General features: G+C 31.5%; 1 protein-coding gene across 1 annotated transcript in view; it reads left to right on the forward strand.

Annotated features, from left to right (window-relative positions):
- Positions 1-323: 323 nt before the first annotated feature.
- Positions 324-21,829, forward strand: part of LOC130452612 (semaphorin-2A) — a 1,040,595-nt gene continuing 1,019,089 nt past the window's right edge. Inside the window, exon 1 of the mRNA XM_056791958.1 lies at positions 324-680. The gene's annotated coding sequence lies outside the window, so the exon portion shown is untranslated. The remainder of the gene's footprint in view (positions 681-21,829) is intronic.

The raw sequence follows: 21,829 nt of genomic DNA on the forward strand, positions 1-21,829 counted from the left end.
TTGTTTTCATTGCACCATGCATTTCTTCACGTTTGTTATCCTGTAGACTCCTATTTTCATTGGTTCAATCATTTTTTGTATTTAATTTCTTTAATTTTTGCCAGTAATCTGATTCGATTTATTTGTATTGATCAACTATCCAATTAATTCAATACTGACTGATGATTCATATTCAAATCTTCCATAATATTACTTCCTTTATCTAGTGAGACAAATAAAATTATCATATTCGGTTAAGCGACCGATCTAATTCCGTATGTTCCTCAACTTCCATGCGCCAAACGACAATCCACGTGCTCCAAAAGACTCGTTCTCTCACCCTCAATGTATTTTCGGCTGTCGTTGCCACTTGTACATCGAATTTTCCCCTAGGTTTCTTCGGAAAAGTGGGTAAATATGACGGAGGCGCCGGTATCACGTTTGGAGATGAGATAACACACCAGATTTTCTCAATACAAGTACCCAGAAGTGGGTTTTACCAGTGAATAAATAGATTTATTGTTTTGTGTATTTGCGAGGGCTTAACTTGGACAGAAGTGTTACCAGAAAAGGATATAGTTGGTGTTTGTGTAGAAATTGTGTTATTATAAGTGTTTGGGACTGGATATTCGATTTTGAATATTGAAAGTTTTGGAAACAATACTTCCGTTAATAGTAAATATCTTCTGATAATAAATCAGGTAAAATTTAAATAACTTATTGTTAGTAATGTTGTTGGAGATTATGTTTAAACCTAATATTATACCAAGGTTTGATGTTCTATATTATGATTGTGTTGAAATCGACCAAAGCAAATAATCATTGTTTCAATAGTACATTTCGAACGAGTTAACTCTCCTATTCAAAACAATGGTGACGGTTGTCGTCGTTTTCATTCATAACCAATTTTGTTTTGATCTCTATGTACATAAAAAGTGAGTCAATGTATTTGTAGGCTTTTAAATTTCTTTAATTTCTTATTTCTTGATCTTATGATATGTTTATGCTTTTATCGATATCTGGTGTGACCATATTGATACAAAGTTATTATATTGTGAAATATTTGTCAAATATTCATAACAAAAGGATGTAATCCGAGTTTGAATGTATATTCGCTATTTTTAAAATAAAATTCTACTCTATTTTCAATCCTTATATAGATCGAAAATAAGCAAATATATACGATATAATTTTTATCTGATCTATAATACGTTATATGATTTAGAAGCATCATTCAACAGCACAATTTATTTCGAAATATCATTTATTGCTAACCATTGCATTACGAAGTAGCATCGTCTTCTCAACCGGATATATCTGAACTAATTTCTCAGCTGAAATTTATCTTAATTCTGATGTTATACTAATAATAAACAAAATAAAATAACTTACGGATTCCATAAATGCCGTAACCTCTGTCACCTTCAGTGATTAACATTATTTTTTTCAAACCTGCAACAAAATAAGAGAACACTTACATCGATTATAAATTCCAAAATATAGGAGTAATTATTTAAACCTGATTCAGCCTTGTGCCTGCCATCATACTTTTACTGTATTATTTTTTTATCGCTGTATTCTGCATTATTGTGAGTGAATATGCCAATTCTTTTTGACACCTTCTTTTGCCTTTACCATTGTCTAATTCGCTATAAATTGAGATCATTGGTCATCTGTTGTTGTAGAATTTCCTTTCATAGTTTTTTTATCGTTGTAAACAGTAGTGTCCAAAACAGTGCCCAGTATTTAACATGATCTATAAGTTTCTGATTTTGTTATGGAAAAACAGTTACCTCAAGTGTGCGAAGAAACTCTAATTCATTCATAGTTTATAGTATTCGTTTGAAAACGGCGTATTTAAAGAATCCTCAAATGTATGAGTCCAGAGAAGGACAAGGATAAAGGTAAGTTAGTAACTTGTGGAATGAACTGATTCGAAAATGTCATTGGAAAACTTTATGAACAAGCGGCATCACAATAAAATATTTAAAGTTTGTTTGTACCTCTATTGTACCTCTATTGTACCTGCATGTCAAGCACTCACTTCTTGACTATATGTTGATTATAATCTAGTGAAAGTCAGAAATTGATTTAAGCCACAATTCACATGGCCAGACAAATAAAAATGTACTTTGTCCGAAAACGATAACCATTTAAAGAGACAGATTATTAAGGGATAATGCTTCATTTCTGGATGGGCGCTGATACAGGAAAGATTATCTTCTGCAGGGCTGGAGTTGTGATGGTATCGCTCTGATGTGCGCGTGTCCGCCTATCGTCGCATTAAGGATATTTTTCTATTATAAGTAAATGCAGCTACAGCTAGATCTATTTTATACCCTATCGTCGGCCTTTTGGCTCATTAAATGATTCACCAGGTTATAGGAAATCACAGAAAACCTGAAGATATATGAGTTGGGATTTAGGATGAATAACAATAGAAACGGTATTATTGGTGCTGGAATGGTACTTGAATTGGTACAACATGAAAATTGTCTGCTTGCAAGATAAGTTTATTAGAGTGTAGGTGGGTAGAGTGTAGTGGACGTTTGCTCTATATTTGATTATAAAGTCGATGTCTGTTTTATGCATATGAAGTAGAGTCATCGGAAATTTACTTCGAGTGCCTTGGTAAGACCTACTCGTTGAGAGTTTCATATAAATCAGCAGTTCAGAGTATGAGTGTTTGCTTCTGATTATACATTGGCGCAGCTATGACTAGTTTAATGGGCGTTGCAGAGCGGAGACAGACGAAAGCAACAAGTGATCAAGTCAGTGTCACGTTACATCTTATTATATTTATAAAGTGTATGAAATAAGATAACTGAATCGGACCTTCGAAAAGAAAATAATTTCACTATGAGTTCAAAGCCCTTAGTAAAGTTGTAGAAGTATTTTGCTTTTTAGTCTGTTTAAACAAAAATATTTAGGCTTCAAATCAAGATTTTTAAACAAAAAACGCGAGATTTCGGCATATGATTTCATGCTCCTGTCATAATCCCAAGAATGTAATTATAGTTAGTTATTTGCTTTAAAATTTTCTAAGATGATCTACTTGAACTTGATAATTATTTTTGACACCCCGAGCTTGTTATTCATCTATATAATACATCACCCGTATGTCTAAACATATTAAAAACCGTTCAAATTACTGCTTGACATGAGGAACTCTTATGAAATCTTGGCATGGAGGACCCGCTAATTAATTTGAGTAATGTATATTTCAAGGAATTACTGTATGTATCTCATGCTTGTTATTTCTCTTGACCATTCGTTTCTCTTTGATTTGATATTTGCATTTGTCTTTACATCGATTGGCATGTCTTCTCTATCTTTGTTTACGATTCGTAAATACAATATGTTCCCAAGAATGTAGCCTAGCTTCCCAATTTCCAACATAGTTATTGTCTATATTGGTGGCATTGTATGTTTGATTGTTCTTCTTACTAACTTATGCTTTACCTACTTTAAATGGTTCAAAGAAGCATACAAAATATTATAAGCTCTCTGTGTCTAGTAAAGAGTAACTTTGAAGACTGTCCCTATGTGATATGAGCAATTTAAAAGTGGAAATGACCTAGTTTAGCCGAAGGACTTAATTAGTTCACTCCTACTTTCACTAATAGTGCGGAAAAAATTATTCGACAGCTTAACTTAAATTTCCTTAAGGGTTTATGCTACAGGGGGGAACAACCAAATTTTAATACCAAGTGCTCTTACCTAAAGTAACGATATACTTGAAAGAAAACATTAACACATCATCCCTAACAGAATAACAGAATGAATTTTTCCTGAAGTAGGTCCAGTCACCTATTGAACGTTGAAATAAGTGAATATCTAACCGAGAATAGTACTTCGAATGAAATAAGCTCAAATTCTACGCTACATTTTTTATTTTTAATAGAATAATTCAATATATTTTTCATGGAACATATTATAATTTATTCACTTCCTCTGGGATAAGTTCTGGTGGTATCTTTTACAAAAAGACTGATTGATTCGACTTTGCATGTGTCTACTGTTATTTATTCCGTTTTACAACCTATCAAAGGTTCCTTCAAAATCCTCAAATACCATTTGTGGACGGATTGGATAATCGCTTTAAAACATGATATTCCTCACTAATCTTGAAAAGTTAATATTTATCCTGTTTATGTAGTTATTTGTGGACATCCTCACTTTGCTACAAACGAATAATACGTTCTTTATTTTAGAGGTCTTTAAGTTTATTGAATCTTGGCGTAACAGACGGTCCATGTGAGAAAGTAACACTTTGTCATTTATTTTAGACAGTTTTATTATAGCAACGTCCAGGTCGGTTATGTTTTCGTATTTTTATTTCACAGTGTGCCATTTTAATGCAGAACATAGAATAAAATCGATGATGTAATACAAGTAATTTTAGTTTAGTTACAATTTGTTACAATGTCATACATCGATAAATGGGTAAATGTGTGAGGACTTCTCTAATTCCTGAAACAATTATAACCAAAACCAATGCGGTTTTGTTATACTGGTTTCCAATAGCCACTATCTATTTATAAATGATACCTTAAGAATATAAGGTTTTGTTAGTTTTAGATATTGATACTCCAAATTTTTTATATTGCTTGTTTTCAGTGATATCATTTTCCAAAAATGACTTTACTGCTGTGTTACATATCATAATTTGTTCGAAATCCTCCAGATTCAAAAATACGCGAAGAGAATAGATTATGAGGCCGCTTTTAGTTACACAGCTGAATAATATTAGTTTTTAAAAATCAGTATGGGAAGTTTTTAGTAAGTAGGATAATTTCGAGCTGCAAGTGCAATATGATTAAGTCTACTCTTGGCAATGTAAATTCTTTCACAGTTCTCTTATAATATAATATGCTACTTCTTATAATTTCTTAATTCTGAATTTGCATCTTTTGTACTAAATTAAGGGATAGTGGTACAAAGACTGGAGATAAAGATGTCTTGAAGAGACATAGTCACAGGCAGCTAATAGTTCAGAATATCAAAAACTATTAGCTGAATTAGAATTGTCTAAGAAACTTTTGAATGCATATGTTTCTATAAATTCTTGCAGCTTTTAATGTAATTTTCACTCAATCATTCTTTCTTTTTACTTTATTGATCAAATTTCCTATAAATTCGGATACATACTAGTTGGTATTTTCTATTCGATAATTTGTATGAACTTATGTAATTACATTGTAATTTGGGATCATGTCTCCACAAAATTGCTGATTAGTACGTGGAGTAATTTGATCAAATTTCAAACTATAGAATTCCTATTTCAAACACGAATTACTTCTTCCATTTCAAAATCCCACATTTCCTTCTCTTATTTGGAAATCAATAATGTCATGGTATTATATCAACTTTCTTATACAATTTATATTTCATGTAATCCACTCGTTAATCAGTGTAATAGTCACTACCAAATTTGATTTTTATCACTTATAAGGGCTCTTTTGATACTGTGCTTTCGTTATTTTGCTACAATGTAGTTTTTATAGTACGGAAAAATTGAATTAGATATTTTGAAATTGAGTAGTCTGAACTACAGATCACTATTGGTGGAGTTTCCGGAGTCGGTCATTACTCTGCAAAGCGTTTTCCAAAGCAGATGCTTTGGGTTGGTTTTAAACCGCAGAATGGATTATCAGGATATACGAGGGCGGTTTGAAGGTTTTTTCTTCAAATTTTTGATGTTAACTATGTTTCTGATATTATTTATCGAGATTGTACATAAATCTGAGCGTAGTTCGTGAGTCATACTCTGCTTTCATACGTAGGCAAATAAACACGGATGGTGTTGAAAGTCCCAACCGTCATTTTACTGTAACTACTAGAGAAACGGTTAATAAAATTACCGTCCTTGTACTTAGCGAAGTTCGATAATGGTGCGTTATATGACAAATGGAGTAAATCTTCGAATAACCGAACATATGGGATATTTTTTATACAAATATTAAAAAGAAATATTTTCCACACGAACAACTTTCCTTCACATTTTTGTACCTATATATTGACAACTTATCAACTTTGTCATAATCAACATTTGAGGCATATCTTAAAACCAATTTCATCAAAATTCTATTTTTCAGTAAAGTTCCGTTATTCTTTAGCACACCAAGTTCAATAATATCTATCCTTGGGCTAGGAACGTTTCTTTTGAATTCCCCGATTTCCCCTATACCAGAACTTTTTCGATTGATCAATGGTTTCACTGTTCATATTTGTATACATCTTCTCCTGAATTTATAAATCAATCAATCATTGTCTCAGTAGGTGTTGTACGAGTATATTTATTCATCTTAATGTACCCAGCGTTTTCATCAGATTAAAATGGCGGTAGAAGAGATCCCATGGTTACTATGAATATATTCGTATGCCTGTGGGATGATTGTTAATTTAGGGAGAGTTGAATAATTCTTCACGATGACTTCAATAATATTCATATATCTGGAATGAATGAACGACACAATAATACATTCAACTTCAATGCTTGAACGTTTAGTAAATATTTGAAAGTAAGATTCTGAGGCTATAACTTTGAACTATGAATTAACGTTCATAAAATAAAGTTACTCTCTTAGAAGACTTATTACCCCATAGTGAAATGGGAAAGTGAATCATTTCTTAATATAAGAGCATTTAACTATACTGCAAAGCTGCTTGGATTGTGCAAATTAATTGAACGTTTCAAAATGATTTTACCATACGAATACGAAGGATTTCTTCACAATGATTCATGAAATATTTTAAAACATATTTGTTTGAAAGAAAATTCAATATAGTAGTTCTTTTCAGATTTAATTTATGACCCTAAATGTGTTTCTTCTTGTTCCATAATATTGTAGAGCTCAATCATATATACACCTTAATTCATCTGTAAACGTATGTCATAAACTCATTATAAAATTTCTTTGCCGCACTTATCGCTATTATATACACTCCTACACATGCAAACACTCAAACAATTCCTAGTAATATTTCAAAAGTTTCATTTTCCTGTGAAAGTCGACAAATGTTTAAGATAAAAATAAAGAGTTCGCGACTCTCTACGTCGTAAAACTTTCACATTTTAGGCCTCAACTTGGAAAAGTTGACAAGTACCTAGATGTGAGCGTTTAGTTGTCACGCATGAATACGCACCTGATTCTTCAGTGAGAGTTTTTTTTTCTGTGGTAATTGTGCCAAAATTTCCGGTTGTAAAGATAATCACGGTCGAAAAAAAAAGAGATTCCTTGAAGATAAATACGTTATGCAGAAATGAGAATATCGTCATGTTTCATTGGTAGACATGACAAAAACAATCTTAAACTGAATCCGAAAAAGTTTGTAGATTTATTGCATAAATAAGCATTCACCATTAATTTAAAATAATTTGATAATTACAGATATCAATATTAATCATATTTAAATACATGAATCAATAATTGCTTACAAGCTTTGTTGTTCGAAGGAAAAAAACATTATGTTGTGATTTGGATAATGTTATCAATCAATGTACTTTCCCTAAATTGCGATGAACTCATTTAACTGAAGTTCTAATTTTTGAATTGCATTCCTGGCGTAAGTATCGGACAGTCTCTATTAAATCTTGCTTCGATGAATATTTTGAGATGTGAGAAGAGCCAGGCAGAGGAAGCTATTTCTGTCGAATAGGATAGATTTCATTACATTTAATTTTCTAGACTGATTTTGGCATTGGTTTATTATGTTGTGTAGTTTAGTTTTTAGTTTTTTATAGTGTGAAACTAGATTTTTTCACGATTTTTCACATCCAGTTATTGAAATAACTTACAACTATACTATGCGTTTATGGTTTTATCAATAGGTCCATAATACTGAATACACTGTTCACACCACCACTACACCAACACTCACAAATATACTGTCTGATGGCGATGACTTGGTTATCGAAACGCGCGTCAAGAAGTGTTGGTGTAGTGGTAGTGTCAGCAGTGTATTCAGTATGAATATCGCTAACGGTTCCAGAAATTCCATCTGAATAGGTCTGTAACCCATAAGCAAAATTCCATTTATACATGACACAACTGATAAGTCCTCCTTACCCAATATTCAAACCCTAGCCTGCTTAGTCCATTTTATAAAGATATTTTGGAGTGAAAATATTGCTCACACTATCCAATAAAATGCCCGGATCTTCAACTAGATCTTTTTTACTTAATATGACTACTTTCAAATATAGCAGCCCAACTTTTTTCTGTTCAAGCTGATGATGAAGAGTTTTTATACATGTTGAATATTCGTGAATTTTTCTTTTGGTGTTTCTACTACCAAATAAATTATCATTGCAAGATATTACGGTTTTTCCATTGTACACAGATACTTAATCAACTTTCAGCTACTGAGAATATGAGGAAATACATTAAACTTCTTACATGTTGATACAAACGCAACATTACATTGAAGAAACTAAAACGACGAAACTTGCCCTCTCTTATTAAACGTCAGAACATCTGATTTCATTTAGCGTGGTTAATGTCTTTTTTTTGATATTATGTTTGGTAGGAGGGTTGTTACTTAAGTTTTGAGATATGGTAACACTGATGTGAATATGTCAAATTTGACATTGTTCTTATAAAGTTTGACAAGTTTAATGGTGAACGTACTGAGAGCATGTTGTCATAGGAGCGCTATTTGAGTTGTTTACAGATACTTGAAACATTCATCTAGTTAAAAAAATGGAATTGAATTTTCGTGCATTGATTTTCTATGACTTTCGACTAGTAGTGTGCTGATAAACTTGCTTCGACTTTTGGTGATGAAGCACCATCTAGAGTCTCCAGGTTCCGCGGGTTTTCTGAATTCAATCGTGGTTGCACTTCGCTACAGGATGAATTTTGTGAATGTCGTCCAAAATCGGATGTTGTGCCAGAAAACATCATTGCTATGCGTGAACTAATATGGCAAGATCATCATGTGACATACCGTGAGCTTGAAGCATACTTGGATATTGCTCAATCGCTCAAAAAAGCTCGTGTGGATTGGTGCAAACATATGCTGAAAAAATTCAATCGCGTTGCTTCAAACGACGTGTATAACATCGTGACAGGCGACGAATAATGGAGCAACCGAAATCTAAACAATAATCGACTATATGTGTCATTCTATATGATTCAAATCCAACAAAAGTTGTTGGCGCTTGAAGCACTTCAAAACAAATGGTCGCCTGTTTTTTCGGAATAACTGGACATGTCATCAGGGCTTCATTAGAGCAAAGGAAATCAATCGCAGAAGACGAATCATTCTCCTCCACGACAATGCGAGGTCTCACACATAAGTTCAAACAAAAATCCGCCGTACAGTTTTTTGAACCCAATGGTGTTCGCAGATCAAAAATAAGGAGATCAACGTTTTTTGCACCTGAAGAAGAGATTCATACTTTCAAATAACATGTTTTAACTCTACTTCAATTGGCAAGTAGCAGCCCTCGCACAAAAATTATTACTTCTCCAATCAGGTTTTATTTCTAATTTGAGGTCGATCACAGTTTCTGGTTTTTACACTTGATCTATAAGCATCAGATATGCTATATTGATCGTGATGGCCATTAAAACTAAAATTACGTGGTGTCGAGCGTTCAAATGGGAGGATTTTCTCTAAAATATAAACCACTATAAATCCCCGTTTTGGCTAGAACGTTGAAGAATTGAGATTCAAAAAAGATTATCAAAAGAGAAATGTTTTCTTATTATAAGTTAGCACACACAAAAACGCGGTTGTGGTTGTATTTCTTGACAAATACATGAACATATTACAACTAACATGTTTTTACTAATTAAAATTCGAATCACAGCTTCAGAAAACTGATTTTCAGTTACAACTTAATTAATTTGTTATATAAAAATAATATGGTATGATGTTAATTTTTTTGCTTAGAACCACGAAACAGTTAAATTTATTTAAAGGTACAGTTTGAATGGGTTTCAATAGAGTTTCTGATTTTATTAGCAACGTTAACTGTATTTTCAATAAACTCCATGACATATCCTTCTGCTTAGGACCTAAATTTTCACTCGCTACGGTTTTTCAATTTTATCGATTAAGAAAGCGAAGTTTCCAATAATAACATAAAATGTTATTATTGGCGAATTTAGTATTTATCTACTTCAAAATAAGCAGAATATGTTAGCCAATTTCAGATTAGTTATTTCTAGATATTTGTAACATGAGGTTTCTGCAATTATTTCGTCATACAATTGTAAAGAAATTTAATTCAACTACTAGCACTACACCTTTACTTTTAATATAAGATAGCATATGACAGAAATATCACATTCATTTTGAAGTTCCCTAATAACCTAATTGTTTTCTCTTTAAAGTAAATGTAATGTGTATGTATATATTTGTAGCATAAACTGTCAAGCCATGTTTAAAAATTGATATTATTATTTATGGTTTATCCTTTTTTGTACCCTGATCACTCAATTTGATTTACTTCTAAAAATACGTATAAGAGTACATTGAATATTCAAAACATATCCTGATTTAAACCTTCCGTTGTCGAAAGCGAAAAACTTCGATAAGACATGATACACTGATATATGGAGCAGAGGTGGCAAGATGAATGATGGCTTCAAGATGACAAAACGTACCGTCAGAGATGCGAAATGCGGACAGAGAAGAACCGCAAGGCGGGAAGTCGAGTCGACTACATCCACCTAGTTTTTGATTGAAATGAAAATTGCTCAGCCTCCGTGAAATTGTGTCTGCTGATGTTATTGGGGATTTCAATGGTTAGATCATATTTCATTCTTTTGTTTTTTGCTCTAAGATACGTTTGAAAATAATGGAAAGTAAGACGTTTTCTGCGAAAACTAAAAATTTTATTTAAACGTGAAAAATAGATGGTAATATGAATTATAGATATTTGAATTCAAATGTGCGAAATATATCAACACATATTTATATTGGACTTTGCTTTACCAATATAAAAACTAATAATATTTAATAATTGATAAGATAAATAGATCAATTCATGTTTTTTTGTTATTTTTAATCATTTATCATTTCTTTTCTTGACTTTTCAATTTATTTAAGGATATCGCTGTTCTATTATCTCTACAGTTTCTAGTTGTTTCAATAGTTTGGTGATTGAAAGTCAATTGCTTCCTTTTCTACCTTCATTTCATCTTATTGTATTTTCCTTGGTCTTTAATCTCGTCTTGGTCTGATCAGTCAGAATTGTTTCCTTGCTATTATAAATCGCTACACTCTCCAATTTGTTTATTCTATGGCAGTTTTCCTCCAAAGTGACACTAGCACTCTAAAACATTATCGTCAGCTGTTAGTGGATTTCTTTCTTTCAACATTTCAGCTTTCACACTAGTAATAAAGCTGGTTTATATTTCTTCTCCCTACTTCTTTTCACTATTATATTGTTTTCAATTTATATTAGTTGTTATTGATGTTAATGCTCAACTCAATATGAATAATGGCTGGTTGTGAAGACAAATAAACGATTACTAATGGATCTCTAGGATGGAAGCACGGCGTCAGATCTTATGGTAATCAATTCAGTGGTCAGTGGTACAATGACTTTCATTCAATCACATACTTCGTTATGACAGTGTGGCGACGTACTAACTTTTTGAAAATGTAGAGTATCAGGATATCATATGATCCAAAGAATCTTCAACGTTAGGGAGTAATATTCATTTAACAAAGTCTATACAAACTATAAACAATGAGGGCATAGTTGTTGTTTAAACAGACGTTACAAGTAATGCTAATTCTAGATTAGAATAATCATACACTAGTACCTCTATTTCTCTTGAATATCAGCTAGTCGTCCTGTATTCTTTCCTTTACAACTGCATCTATAGCCTCAAACAGATGAAAAGGATATTGTTACCAGTATCAGAATCTTAATTATCACGAAACTCGTGTTGCACAGCAAAGTTTAAAACCGGAAACACGGAAAGCTTACTGTTCTATAGTCATCATATTTTCTACTAGTGCTTTCTAAATGATGACGGTGGAGACATTACGTGGGTAGGCTTAATGATACCAACGAACAAAGCTGTTTGAGTGGATTTTTGGTTTAAGGTATTATTTATAACTGCCAATTAAAGTTCATCAAGTAATATGGAACGTTGACGCTATTTAAAAGTGACTAAAAACTTATATAAAAAATATTAAAGAAACTAGGTATTAAGAAATACCCTAACGAAGAATGATATTTTGTAGTAGGGGGTTGGTAGCTTTGAGCAACTCAGAAATGTTATTAGTAGTTCAGGTTATGCTTTAGCTTGACATTTGAGTATTGTCTGCAGTTTCAACTTGTCTTCATACATTATGTTTGGAGTGGCTCATACGAATTCTTCTTATTGTCGTAACGTCCCACCCACTTATAAAAATCAGGAAGAGTTAAGAAATAGATGGATGTAAGTTGTACTGTTACTAAATAGATCGCGCAAGAAAATCTTGTACAAAGTTTTTAATGTTGAGCTTGGGATCATTTACAATATGGACCATAACTTTTCAGGTATAGTGATTTGCAGTTTTGTCTCCATCACAAAGGATCAGTTTGGTAGGTGTTGGTTGTCGGTGAAGATGTTTTTATTTATTATTTTTTATTTGGCAATATAAGGGAAAAGGAATCTATGAAAAAGTTTTTAGAGTTATGAGAAACGTTTTTCCTATGATGCTGTATAGATACCATTGTATACACTACACATCGAAAGTAAGCAGATCGGGTTTAAAACGTCATGATATTTTTTAACCAGTGAGGTAAAAGAAGCATATGAGGTCAGAAAAAGGTTGATATTTTCAAGTGAAGGTGCGAGCTATTGAGAAATAGAATTTACAGTTGATTCTGAATTGGTGAGCAGGAGGCGATTGAACAGAATTGGAAAGGGCGAGAGCTGAAGTCACCAATGCAGAATCAAATAGCTCAATCAATTTATGAGATACTTGATATGAAAAAAACCATATTCCAGTTATTTCAACAGTTGCCTTTGAGCTCATGTAAATGGTAGAAATTAGTGATATATTTCTTCAATATTCATATACAAGTCTAAATCTATTAAGTATTTATTGATATCTATGTTGATAACTAATTAAAACTGTCAATACATATTGATTGTTAGTGGCTGTTCATTGTTGTCAATTGTTTACTTTTCGTATTGTCCCAAATTCTCTGCTTGCGTTGTTGTCGTTATTCCGGTTCTATTCTAAGCCCGAATATTGGATTTTATAACAACTGATGTTCTCATCAGTGTTCCAATAATCAACCTGTAGAAATAGTATTGATTCAATATTATTATTCTAAGAGTAAATAGTCTTCTCTACATATAGTAAATTCAATTTCCTTCGCTTATTAATACGCGAGAGTATCTCATTTTCCACAAGCCCTTGGTTATAATATTACATATCCACAATATATTTTTTGTTTCGTTTCTATTACAGTTTATCATTTCTATACTATATTATTCACTCACAATAATTTTTGAGACGCATATTTTCAATATTTCAATATTAATATCCCAAAAAAAACATCCGATGTGAATCAAAATCCAAAACATCGTTTTTTTATTTATCATGTTTCTGAAAAAATTATTTCTATAGAATGTTTACGCAATATTTGCGGGTTTTATGCTTGACGTACTATATTTTTATATCAATAATTCAACAGCACATCCTTCAATCTGTCACAAGAGTTATCAGAAAAGACAGAATATAAAAGAATTGAGATTAAGGAGTCTCTTATAAAAAATTACTTTTTTTGTTCGTAAAACACGGTTTGTTTCTTCTCGATATTTCTTTCTTATGACAAATCGTTCGAATTGAACAAAAATCAGAAAATTCGATCTATAAAAATTTCCTGATTTTTCTAAGCGCAAAATTTTAACAGAATATGATCAAAATGATTTTATTGGTTATTGATGTGAAATTTAATTATAGAATTTCCCTACAATAACACCATTCTTCAAACATTATTTTTCTCCAATCCATTTGAATTAATTAGATAAGTATTTTCATTGTTGAAAAATTGCATCATTGAATACCATGAGATCCGACATAGAAAAAACAAAATTACTACTCAAGGAATTAATCTCTTAATCAAACTTGAATACTTATGTGATCATTTTAAATGAAAATTATCAGTTTGCTTCGTTATTGACGCCGGTGGAAGCATTTAGCTAATATACTTCGATCGGAAAAGTACTTTGATGCTAGTTGTACAACCACTGCGTTTTCGAAATGATTCCGGAATGTTTTGATTGTTATTACTGTGTTCTGTTATCAAATGTTGGTTTGATTTAGATGCAGGTTTCCAATGTTCACCACTTACGATAGTTGAACACACTTCACCTTTTTCATTTATATTCGGATGATAAATTATGGTTTTGAAAATTATTTTGGTGATTTGAAAGCAGGGCAATTGATTTTTATACTGAGAGCTTATTTATTATGAGGAGAATTACTACCATTTGTCGAGTTAAAATATTAGTTTCATCAACTTGTATGTCACGGAATTATTTCAATAGTGAAATTATAGTATCTCCTATTTATTTTTGTAATCTCCTAGTGACTGAAATTTTGGGTCAATCTTGGGGCAACTCACGTCTATAATATATTTGCAGACTTATGACAAATTAAATTAAAAAACGACTAAATAGCAGTTGATTTATGCACTAACTATCAACAACACTCACATGTTTTTTCATCTTATAATTTAGTATTTTCCTTATAATGGAATTTAAATACATTTTCATCACCTTCTTTTTTGCCCTTGAATATTTAGTATAAATTTAAATTATCGCAGTTCTACGAGTCCTACACAAAGTAATTCGTTATTGACGCCCATGAAGTATCCGAAATAATCCGTAATGTTTTAATAGTTGTTTCCTAGAAACTGAATTTCAATCTAATATCGACCCAAAAAGATTTGAATTGACAGCAAAAACTGGCAGCAGTTGTGATAGCAAGATATGGTAAAGTTTCATTGCATGCTATTATTGTTTCCTGTGAAAGTTTTGTTGTTATAAAATTTTCCACCGAACCATTCAGTTGGAATTGTCTTAGTTCTTTGTAGTATCCCTTCTACAAACAATGTTTGTCCAACTACTATGTCAGGAATTATGAAATATGATATTCACTCTCATTTATGTGGAGGACTTGTTCATTTCTTCACTTATTCCTAAGTAAGCCATAGTCAATTACAAACTAAACACTATTTTGTATACATCCAATGAAAGTATTCCGCTAATATCCTCCATTGCTGAATTTTCAACTCATTAATATCAGAATATGTATCAGGAAATTAGTTATTTTCACAAATTTTGAACAAAAATATACATTTTTGTAACTTTCTACCAAAAACGGTATCGAATCCTCCCTCGCGAAATTGGAACATCTGTTAACCCGTAATATTTTTCTCATCAAGCTTTTTCTCAATATTGCAGAAATGAGAAAGTTGTGAGATTGATAGAAAGGAGGAAATGCTGATTTGCTATATGTTACCCGAGATTTAATACCAAGAGATATCTTTTTCTACTTCAATCAATGATACTTGAGAATAAAAATAACTATCTATTTTGAAAACATTGTTAAAAGAAGAGACTTTCAGCTCACATGTTCGGATTAATTCAGAAAGCTAAATTATATCTTGAACGTGTTACTTCAATATGAAGTCATCATTATCAGATTTCCATTATCAGGGTCCAAGTATAAGAAAAATTTAGATTTTTGGGCCATGTTGCTTTAGAGCTTTTATTGTCTTATGATACATTTACGTGATTTTTGAAGAAAATTTAAATAACCGAGAATTTCCTTAGGTGAGATAAAGATGGCATACTCTCTGAAGATATATGTAAACCTTTCATGGACCAGGGTTTATTTTGTTTATTTTTAATACGCCTGAGGAGAAAAGTTCTGAATGCCAGACTAGTTAGTATTTTTGGGAATCTAGAAAATTCGAATTCCACATCACCATAGAGCATATTTCTGTCAGTTATTTGACAACAGTGCTTGAAGTTTTGAAAAATTTTGTTATCACTGCTTCATGATCGGAGAGACCTGAATTAAAGACAGTACAGTCGGTGGATTTTGGATCTCTTCCTCCTCGTACTTCACAAGTTGTTTTTATCGGTTTCAATCTGTTAGTTGGCATATACGATTCTCAACAGTAGATGATTAATGGTAGTACTGACGTCTAAATTCTTCGTCTGCGTTCACAATTATCCCTAGATATTTAAGCTTGTTAACGCTCTTTTCATCCTGTTTTTGCATAGTTATCTCTCCTGGTATATCCGATACTTTCATTATATTTGTCTCTCTGTTGTACTGGATATACTTAATAATGAAAAACTGTAAACAAATATTACGCTAAGCATTACGTAGAAATGAACAATGTTTCTAGATTCAACGACAACAAAAATATATTATGTGTGATGTTTTTAATACAATACCAGTTTTTTATGGAAATGTGAATAGTTTATGTTTATTGAATAATTCACATGATTATCTGCTTGTATAAAATAGCTTTCAATATTTGTCTAAGTCAATCATAATGAGAGGTATTTAACACTAGCAATTTGTACAACACATAACAATAGTCACAAACATGGAAATAAAAAACAGTGATCACTTTTTGTATTTTCATATTACAAAACATTTCGTACAAAGTAAATCGAGTTGACGCTGCGGACAATATACGAAAGGACCCCTAGCGAAGCGAAAGCAGAGTTACACATAGTCTTTGTTACTTTTTCTTTTCAAAAAGTTTCGCTATGGAGGAGCACACAGAGACAAAAAACGTTTTTCTCTGGTTCCGTGGTCCAGAAAGACAGCTCCGTGACTAGAGATGGAATTTATTTTTGTAATAAAACACGCAAGCAGTCTTAGGCAGTGACATTTTAATGGTCTGCAACGAGGAAGCAACGAGGATATTCGGTTGTGGTTAAGTTCACGGAAATATCACGGTAGCTGCCGGTAAAAGGAAAATTAAGGCACGAAGGAAGTATCCCTATTTATAGGCCGATTTTACACTTTCTCTCTTTTAATAAAGAAAAACTTTAGCTGGTTTTTTTCCGTAATAAAAACGTATATTTTATGTACGTTTAAAAAAGAAGCGGTTTTTATTTACACAATATAAAAGCAAATGTCACAAACACTTTCGTTTTCGATAGAGTCACCGAGATTCTTGTTGATATAAGATAATTACGAGGGCGACTTGACGAAAGCGTGCTTTTCAATGAAATGGGTTAATTTAAGAGAAATATTCTATTTTCTAATATTATAGCTCTACATACTTAAAACTGACAATGTGTTATAACCATCCATTTAGTAATCTTTGAGAATTTCTGTGAAATACGCGTGTCTCTTTCATTACCACATTTTTTGAGTGAACACCCTTTCCAATAAACAACTATTCAATTTAAAAAACAGAAAGTAATTGAAAGTTGCTAGATAAGGCAAGTGAGAAGAATATACCAATCAATCGTTAGGCAATAACTTTTTTTTAGCAATAGCGGACCAATAATCAGACGCATGTTTGCGATTAATACGATCGCTTCTTAAGTTCAGCATCAACTCATGCCAGAAAACTAGCATGATATTAGCCAGTTATAGTTTTCTCTTTTTATGGCCAATAAAGATTATACCTTCAATGTGCCAACACACTATGACCATGACCTTTTTGCTTCCTCTGTTGTTTGTTCCTAGGATGAAATCCATTGTCTATGGTATAATGGTACAGCCAAGCTGCATCTTTTATGGAGTAACGAAAAATTCACTTGAATTACGTTTGAAGATATCCAAACGTTTTTCATTGTACGGGAGCTTTTGATAAACATAAACCAATCGTGGGGCCCTCCTTGCAAAAAACTTGATATGTAAATTTCCATTCATAATACTGCTTATCCATTTTGCTTAAAAATTTTTTTATTCATTAGTTATATCACGTACATTTTTTCTATGATTGTTAAGTACATGGGTATGGATTTTACGAACTCTTTCATTAAATACCATCACAGTAAATAATGGTTCCAGACTTTCAGCATTGGAACTATTCATATGGTCACTTTTGATACGATGCACTTTAAGATAAATGTTTACGTAATTAATATGAACTAGAATATGAAATTTCAACAGATGACATCAGAAACTTATAATATAACCACAGTAGCGAAAGTGTTGTCAATCTCTGAAAAAATACTCTTCTGTAAAAACCGCTTTCTAATACACCATAATATTTCAGTATCCATGATATGAAAAATACGTTGCTAGGATAATGAAATTCTTTCAAACACTAACTGTTACATGATATGAACAAATTTTGTGCGAAAGTGATGTGGAAGAAGACTCTCAGTTGGAAAAGTACTAACTACTTTTTATCATCAATTAATCATTAATACAATGTCGATTCAAAATATTTTCCGCCTACCCCTATCCGAAGTATACATTGTAGGGAGCAAAGCCGGAGGATATGTGGAGCAATCTATTGCAAAAAAACCGAAATATTTAGAACCAAATTATGGGTGTCACTAAAGTTAATGAAATTGATTGTAATCAGCTAACTACGAGTTCGGGCGATATCACGAAAAATGCGTTGTTTCCAGCTCTCACTTCCAGTGGTATTCATATAACCACTGCTCAAAATTGCACGTTCAATAATAGTATAAATAATGACTCTATCACATGTTGAGAATATGTGAGATACAATGATGAAAATAATGTACCTGTAAGTTATACTGTACTCACTTCTTAGTTTTAGCTCTTTAATGAATTTTGTTTATTGATATCATAACTAAATTATCTAGAAATGACTTATTATTTAAGGAAAGTGGGAGAATCATAAGTATAACATGAGAGAAAAGTGCCTTTACCTCCTTTGTTATATAAATAGTTATTAACAAACCACTTTATTCTTATTATAGTAGTCATCTTGTGAATATGAACATTTTACTGGCCTGTTGCCGGTTCATGAAAACTATTTTAAAATTGTAAAATACAATAAGTTGTTTCATTTCATTATTTTACAGTAATTTTCAACGCCTTATTTCAGAACGTGTATTTTTTAAATATTTGTAGACTAGCTTTTTAATAACATCACGATCCAATAGTTTAATTCATAATCACCTTGACAATTTTAGAAAATACACCCGACAACTTTGATTTTTTGGACCTCGGGCGGTATAAAATATATCCTGACTTCTTTGTAAGTTTGTTAATACTAATCCTATAGACTTGAAATGAACTCTATTATTCTTGTAAAATTAAGATGTATTTATTTTCGTTAAAAAAGAATATACTTCTCCAAAATTTTCCTAGTGCATTATATGAGGCATAGTTACGAATATTCTTTGAAGCGAAAATGATCAAATCAAAATCTAAATTGAGATGACAGTTTTTTAGAGTCTCCCATAGCATTTTTTGTTCATTCAAATCATTTGATATGCTTCCCTCGCATAAATTATAGTGATATTTTATTATTTTTCCACAAAATTCACAAATTACACAACAAATCAAATTCCCTTTATATTAATCCATATTGAAAAAAAGGTTTTTTATTAGAAAACAAGCTTGTAAACCATGTAAAAGGTATTTACTGTAAATATTGAAATATCAATAAAAATATTCTTGGCAACCTCAGTAAAATCAGCAAAATCTAGAAATTCAAACTCACAAGAATGATTTGAATTACTTCTAATGATATTTCTACTCCTATTTTTTTTTTAAATGACGAATGAAATAGAAAATCAACAAACCACAAGACCCTTCGAAGTGAAGATAGCCGAACCCAATCAGTTCTTAATGTAGACTCAATTCATATTCCCATTGATCTGTTTTGGGAACCTTAAACTAGCAAACTTTTATGAATGTTCATATATATTTTATTAGGTTATTTGGATTATTTTCTATGTAGGACAAAAAATGTAAGGCTCGAACAATATTTGGAAGATATATTCATAATTTTTATAGTATATTATCATTTTATATATTGGAAATATGTGTCAAATTTACTCACCTTAACTTAAGAAAAGTTTATGAGATAGAACTTTTTAGAATCTAATACTACGATTAGGTACTGTTATGAAAAATCTTTTATGTTATGAGGTAGAAATTTGAAGAAATAATAAGAAATTTCGTAATATCGAACGAGTACGAACCATTTCATTCGGTAGCTTTGAATACTTACGTTTAATAAAACAATTTTCTAATTACTTACTTATAAAATGTTGCATTAGTAAAAGCTTCATTGATCATTTCAGTATTACTAAAACACATTCAAAATGGACACTGAACAATTTAAAAGTTCAAATCTGAAAGTTAATTTAACCATAGTTTAAGCGTCCCTCTACTGTTCAAGTGTCTATTCCCTCCTTCAATATTTACAGCAAAATATGTTTGCAACGGATGATCTTCATAACTATGGTTGAATTGACGACATAAAAAATTGTTCGAGAGGAATCGCATTTTTATCCTTCATGTGAAAAGCTAAGCTTTACAAATAATGCATTGCTATTGTCAGAAATAAAATTTCTAGAGGTCCTATCGATTATAACAAAGCTATGAAATATAAAGAAAGGACGGTTCAACAGCTTTTGCTAATTATTTCCTGATATTACCTCCGTTAACTTCTATCTATTCTCAGAACTTCAGTTGCTATTCGCTATTAGATACATATATATTATTGAATAGTTTGTGGAGGAAGTTAGTTGCACTATTTTAAAAATGGTATGTTTTAGGAAATATCATAAATTGAAATCGATAATGAATGTTCAATATTCTATTGTTCGATCTCCTGTTATTTCAATCGATTACTTTGAATTGTTGCCTACCTAACAAAGCGAATAATTCTCACTGTAACTTTTGAAAATGTAAACTACCTTCAAGCTATTGCTGAATTTATGAATCAGCAAGGAAATGGTGTTAATGAGCCGTGCATTTTTTCTCTTGTGAACAAAAGTTTTATCCCGTGTCACGCGTCAGGATGATTTAAATGGATGAGTATCCAATTTTGTATCTCAGACAAACAAAATAGCAAAGCCGGAAATGGAGTTGTTTCTGTTGTCTCAATGTTAATTGAAGCAATTCTTTAGAAAATCGTAAAGTGTTTCCAATATTGCTGTATATTTAAAGGACTGCAATATAATGAGAAGTTTTACACTAAAAATCAGCTTTTGAGATTTAGATTGATGTATCAGATTGAATTTCCGACAACTTAACTCAAAGAAGTGTCTAATATTTTAAAACGCCATGAAAAGATTAAAGGCATACAAACTTTGTTGATTTGGATACAATTCACTTTTCGTGAATCATTTATTGCCAAAAAGCCAAAATTGATCACAGAAGAATAATTGAATTCAATAGTTTTTGATAATAACGATTTGTATGGTGCAATAATAGAAATATTATGCCTTTAACGTTCAACTAGATTTTCAGCTAACAGCATTCTAATAGAAACATGATTTGATTTTAAAAAAGTTTGATAAACCATTGCATAAAAATGATCAGTGCAAAGCGTTGGTTTAAAAACGTAGAATCTCTACATATCCAAAATTTAAAAATATGCAAAGCTAGGTCGCACTCATTTTCATAAGCTACTAACAATTTATCACGTCGCCGAAGACTATTATCTTTTTATTCAAATATACAATTCATCTAATTCGTAATTCTATCATCATGAAAATTCTTTGCATTACAATACGTATTGAAGAATGTAGGTATTAATACGAGGGTTGCTACTTAAGTTTTTAGATATGGCAACACTGATGTAAATATCGCAAATCTGACATTTCCATTATAAAGTTTACTTACTACTTTGAACGTATTGTGATACGAGTGCTATTTGAGTTGCTTACAGACACATTCAACT

Source organism: Diorhabda sublineata, chromosome 2, assembly GCF_026230105.1.
Source record: "Diorhabda sublineata isolate icDioSubl1.1 chromosome 2, icDioSubl1.1, whole genome shotgun sequence".
In the NCBI taxonomy this organism is placed as follows: Eukaryota; Metazoa; Arthropoda; class Insecta; order Coleoptera; family Chrysomelidae; genus Diorhabda; species Diorhabda sublineata.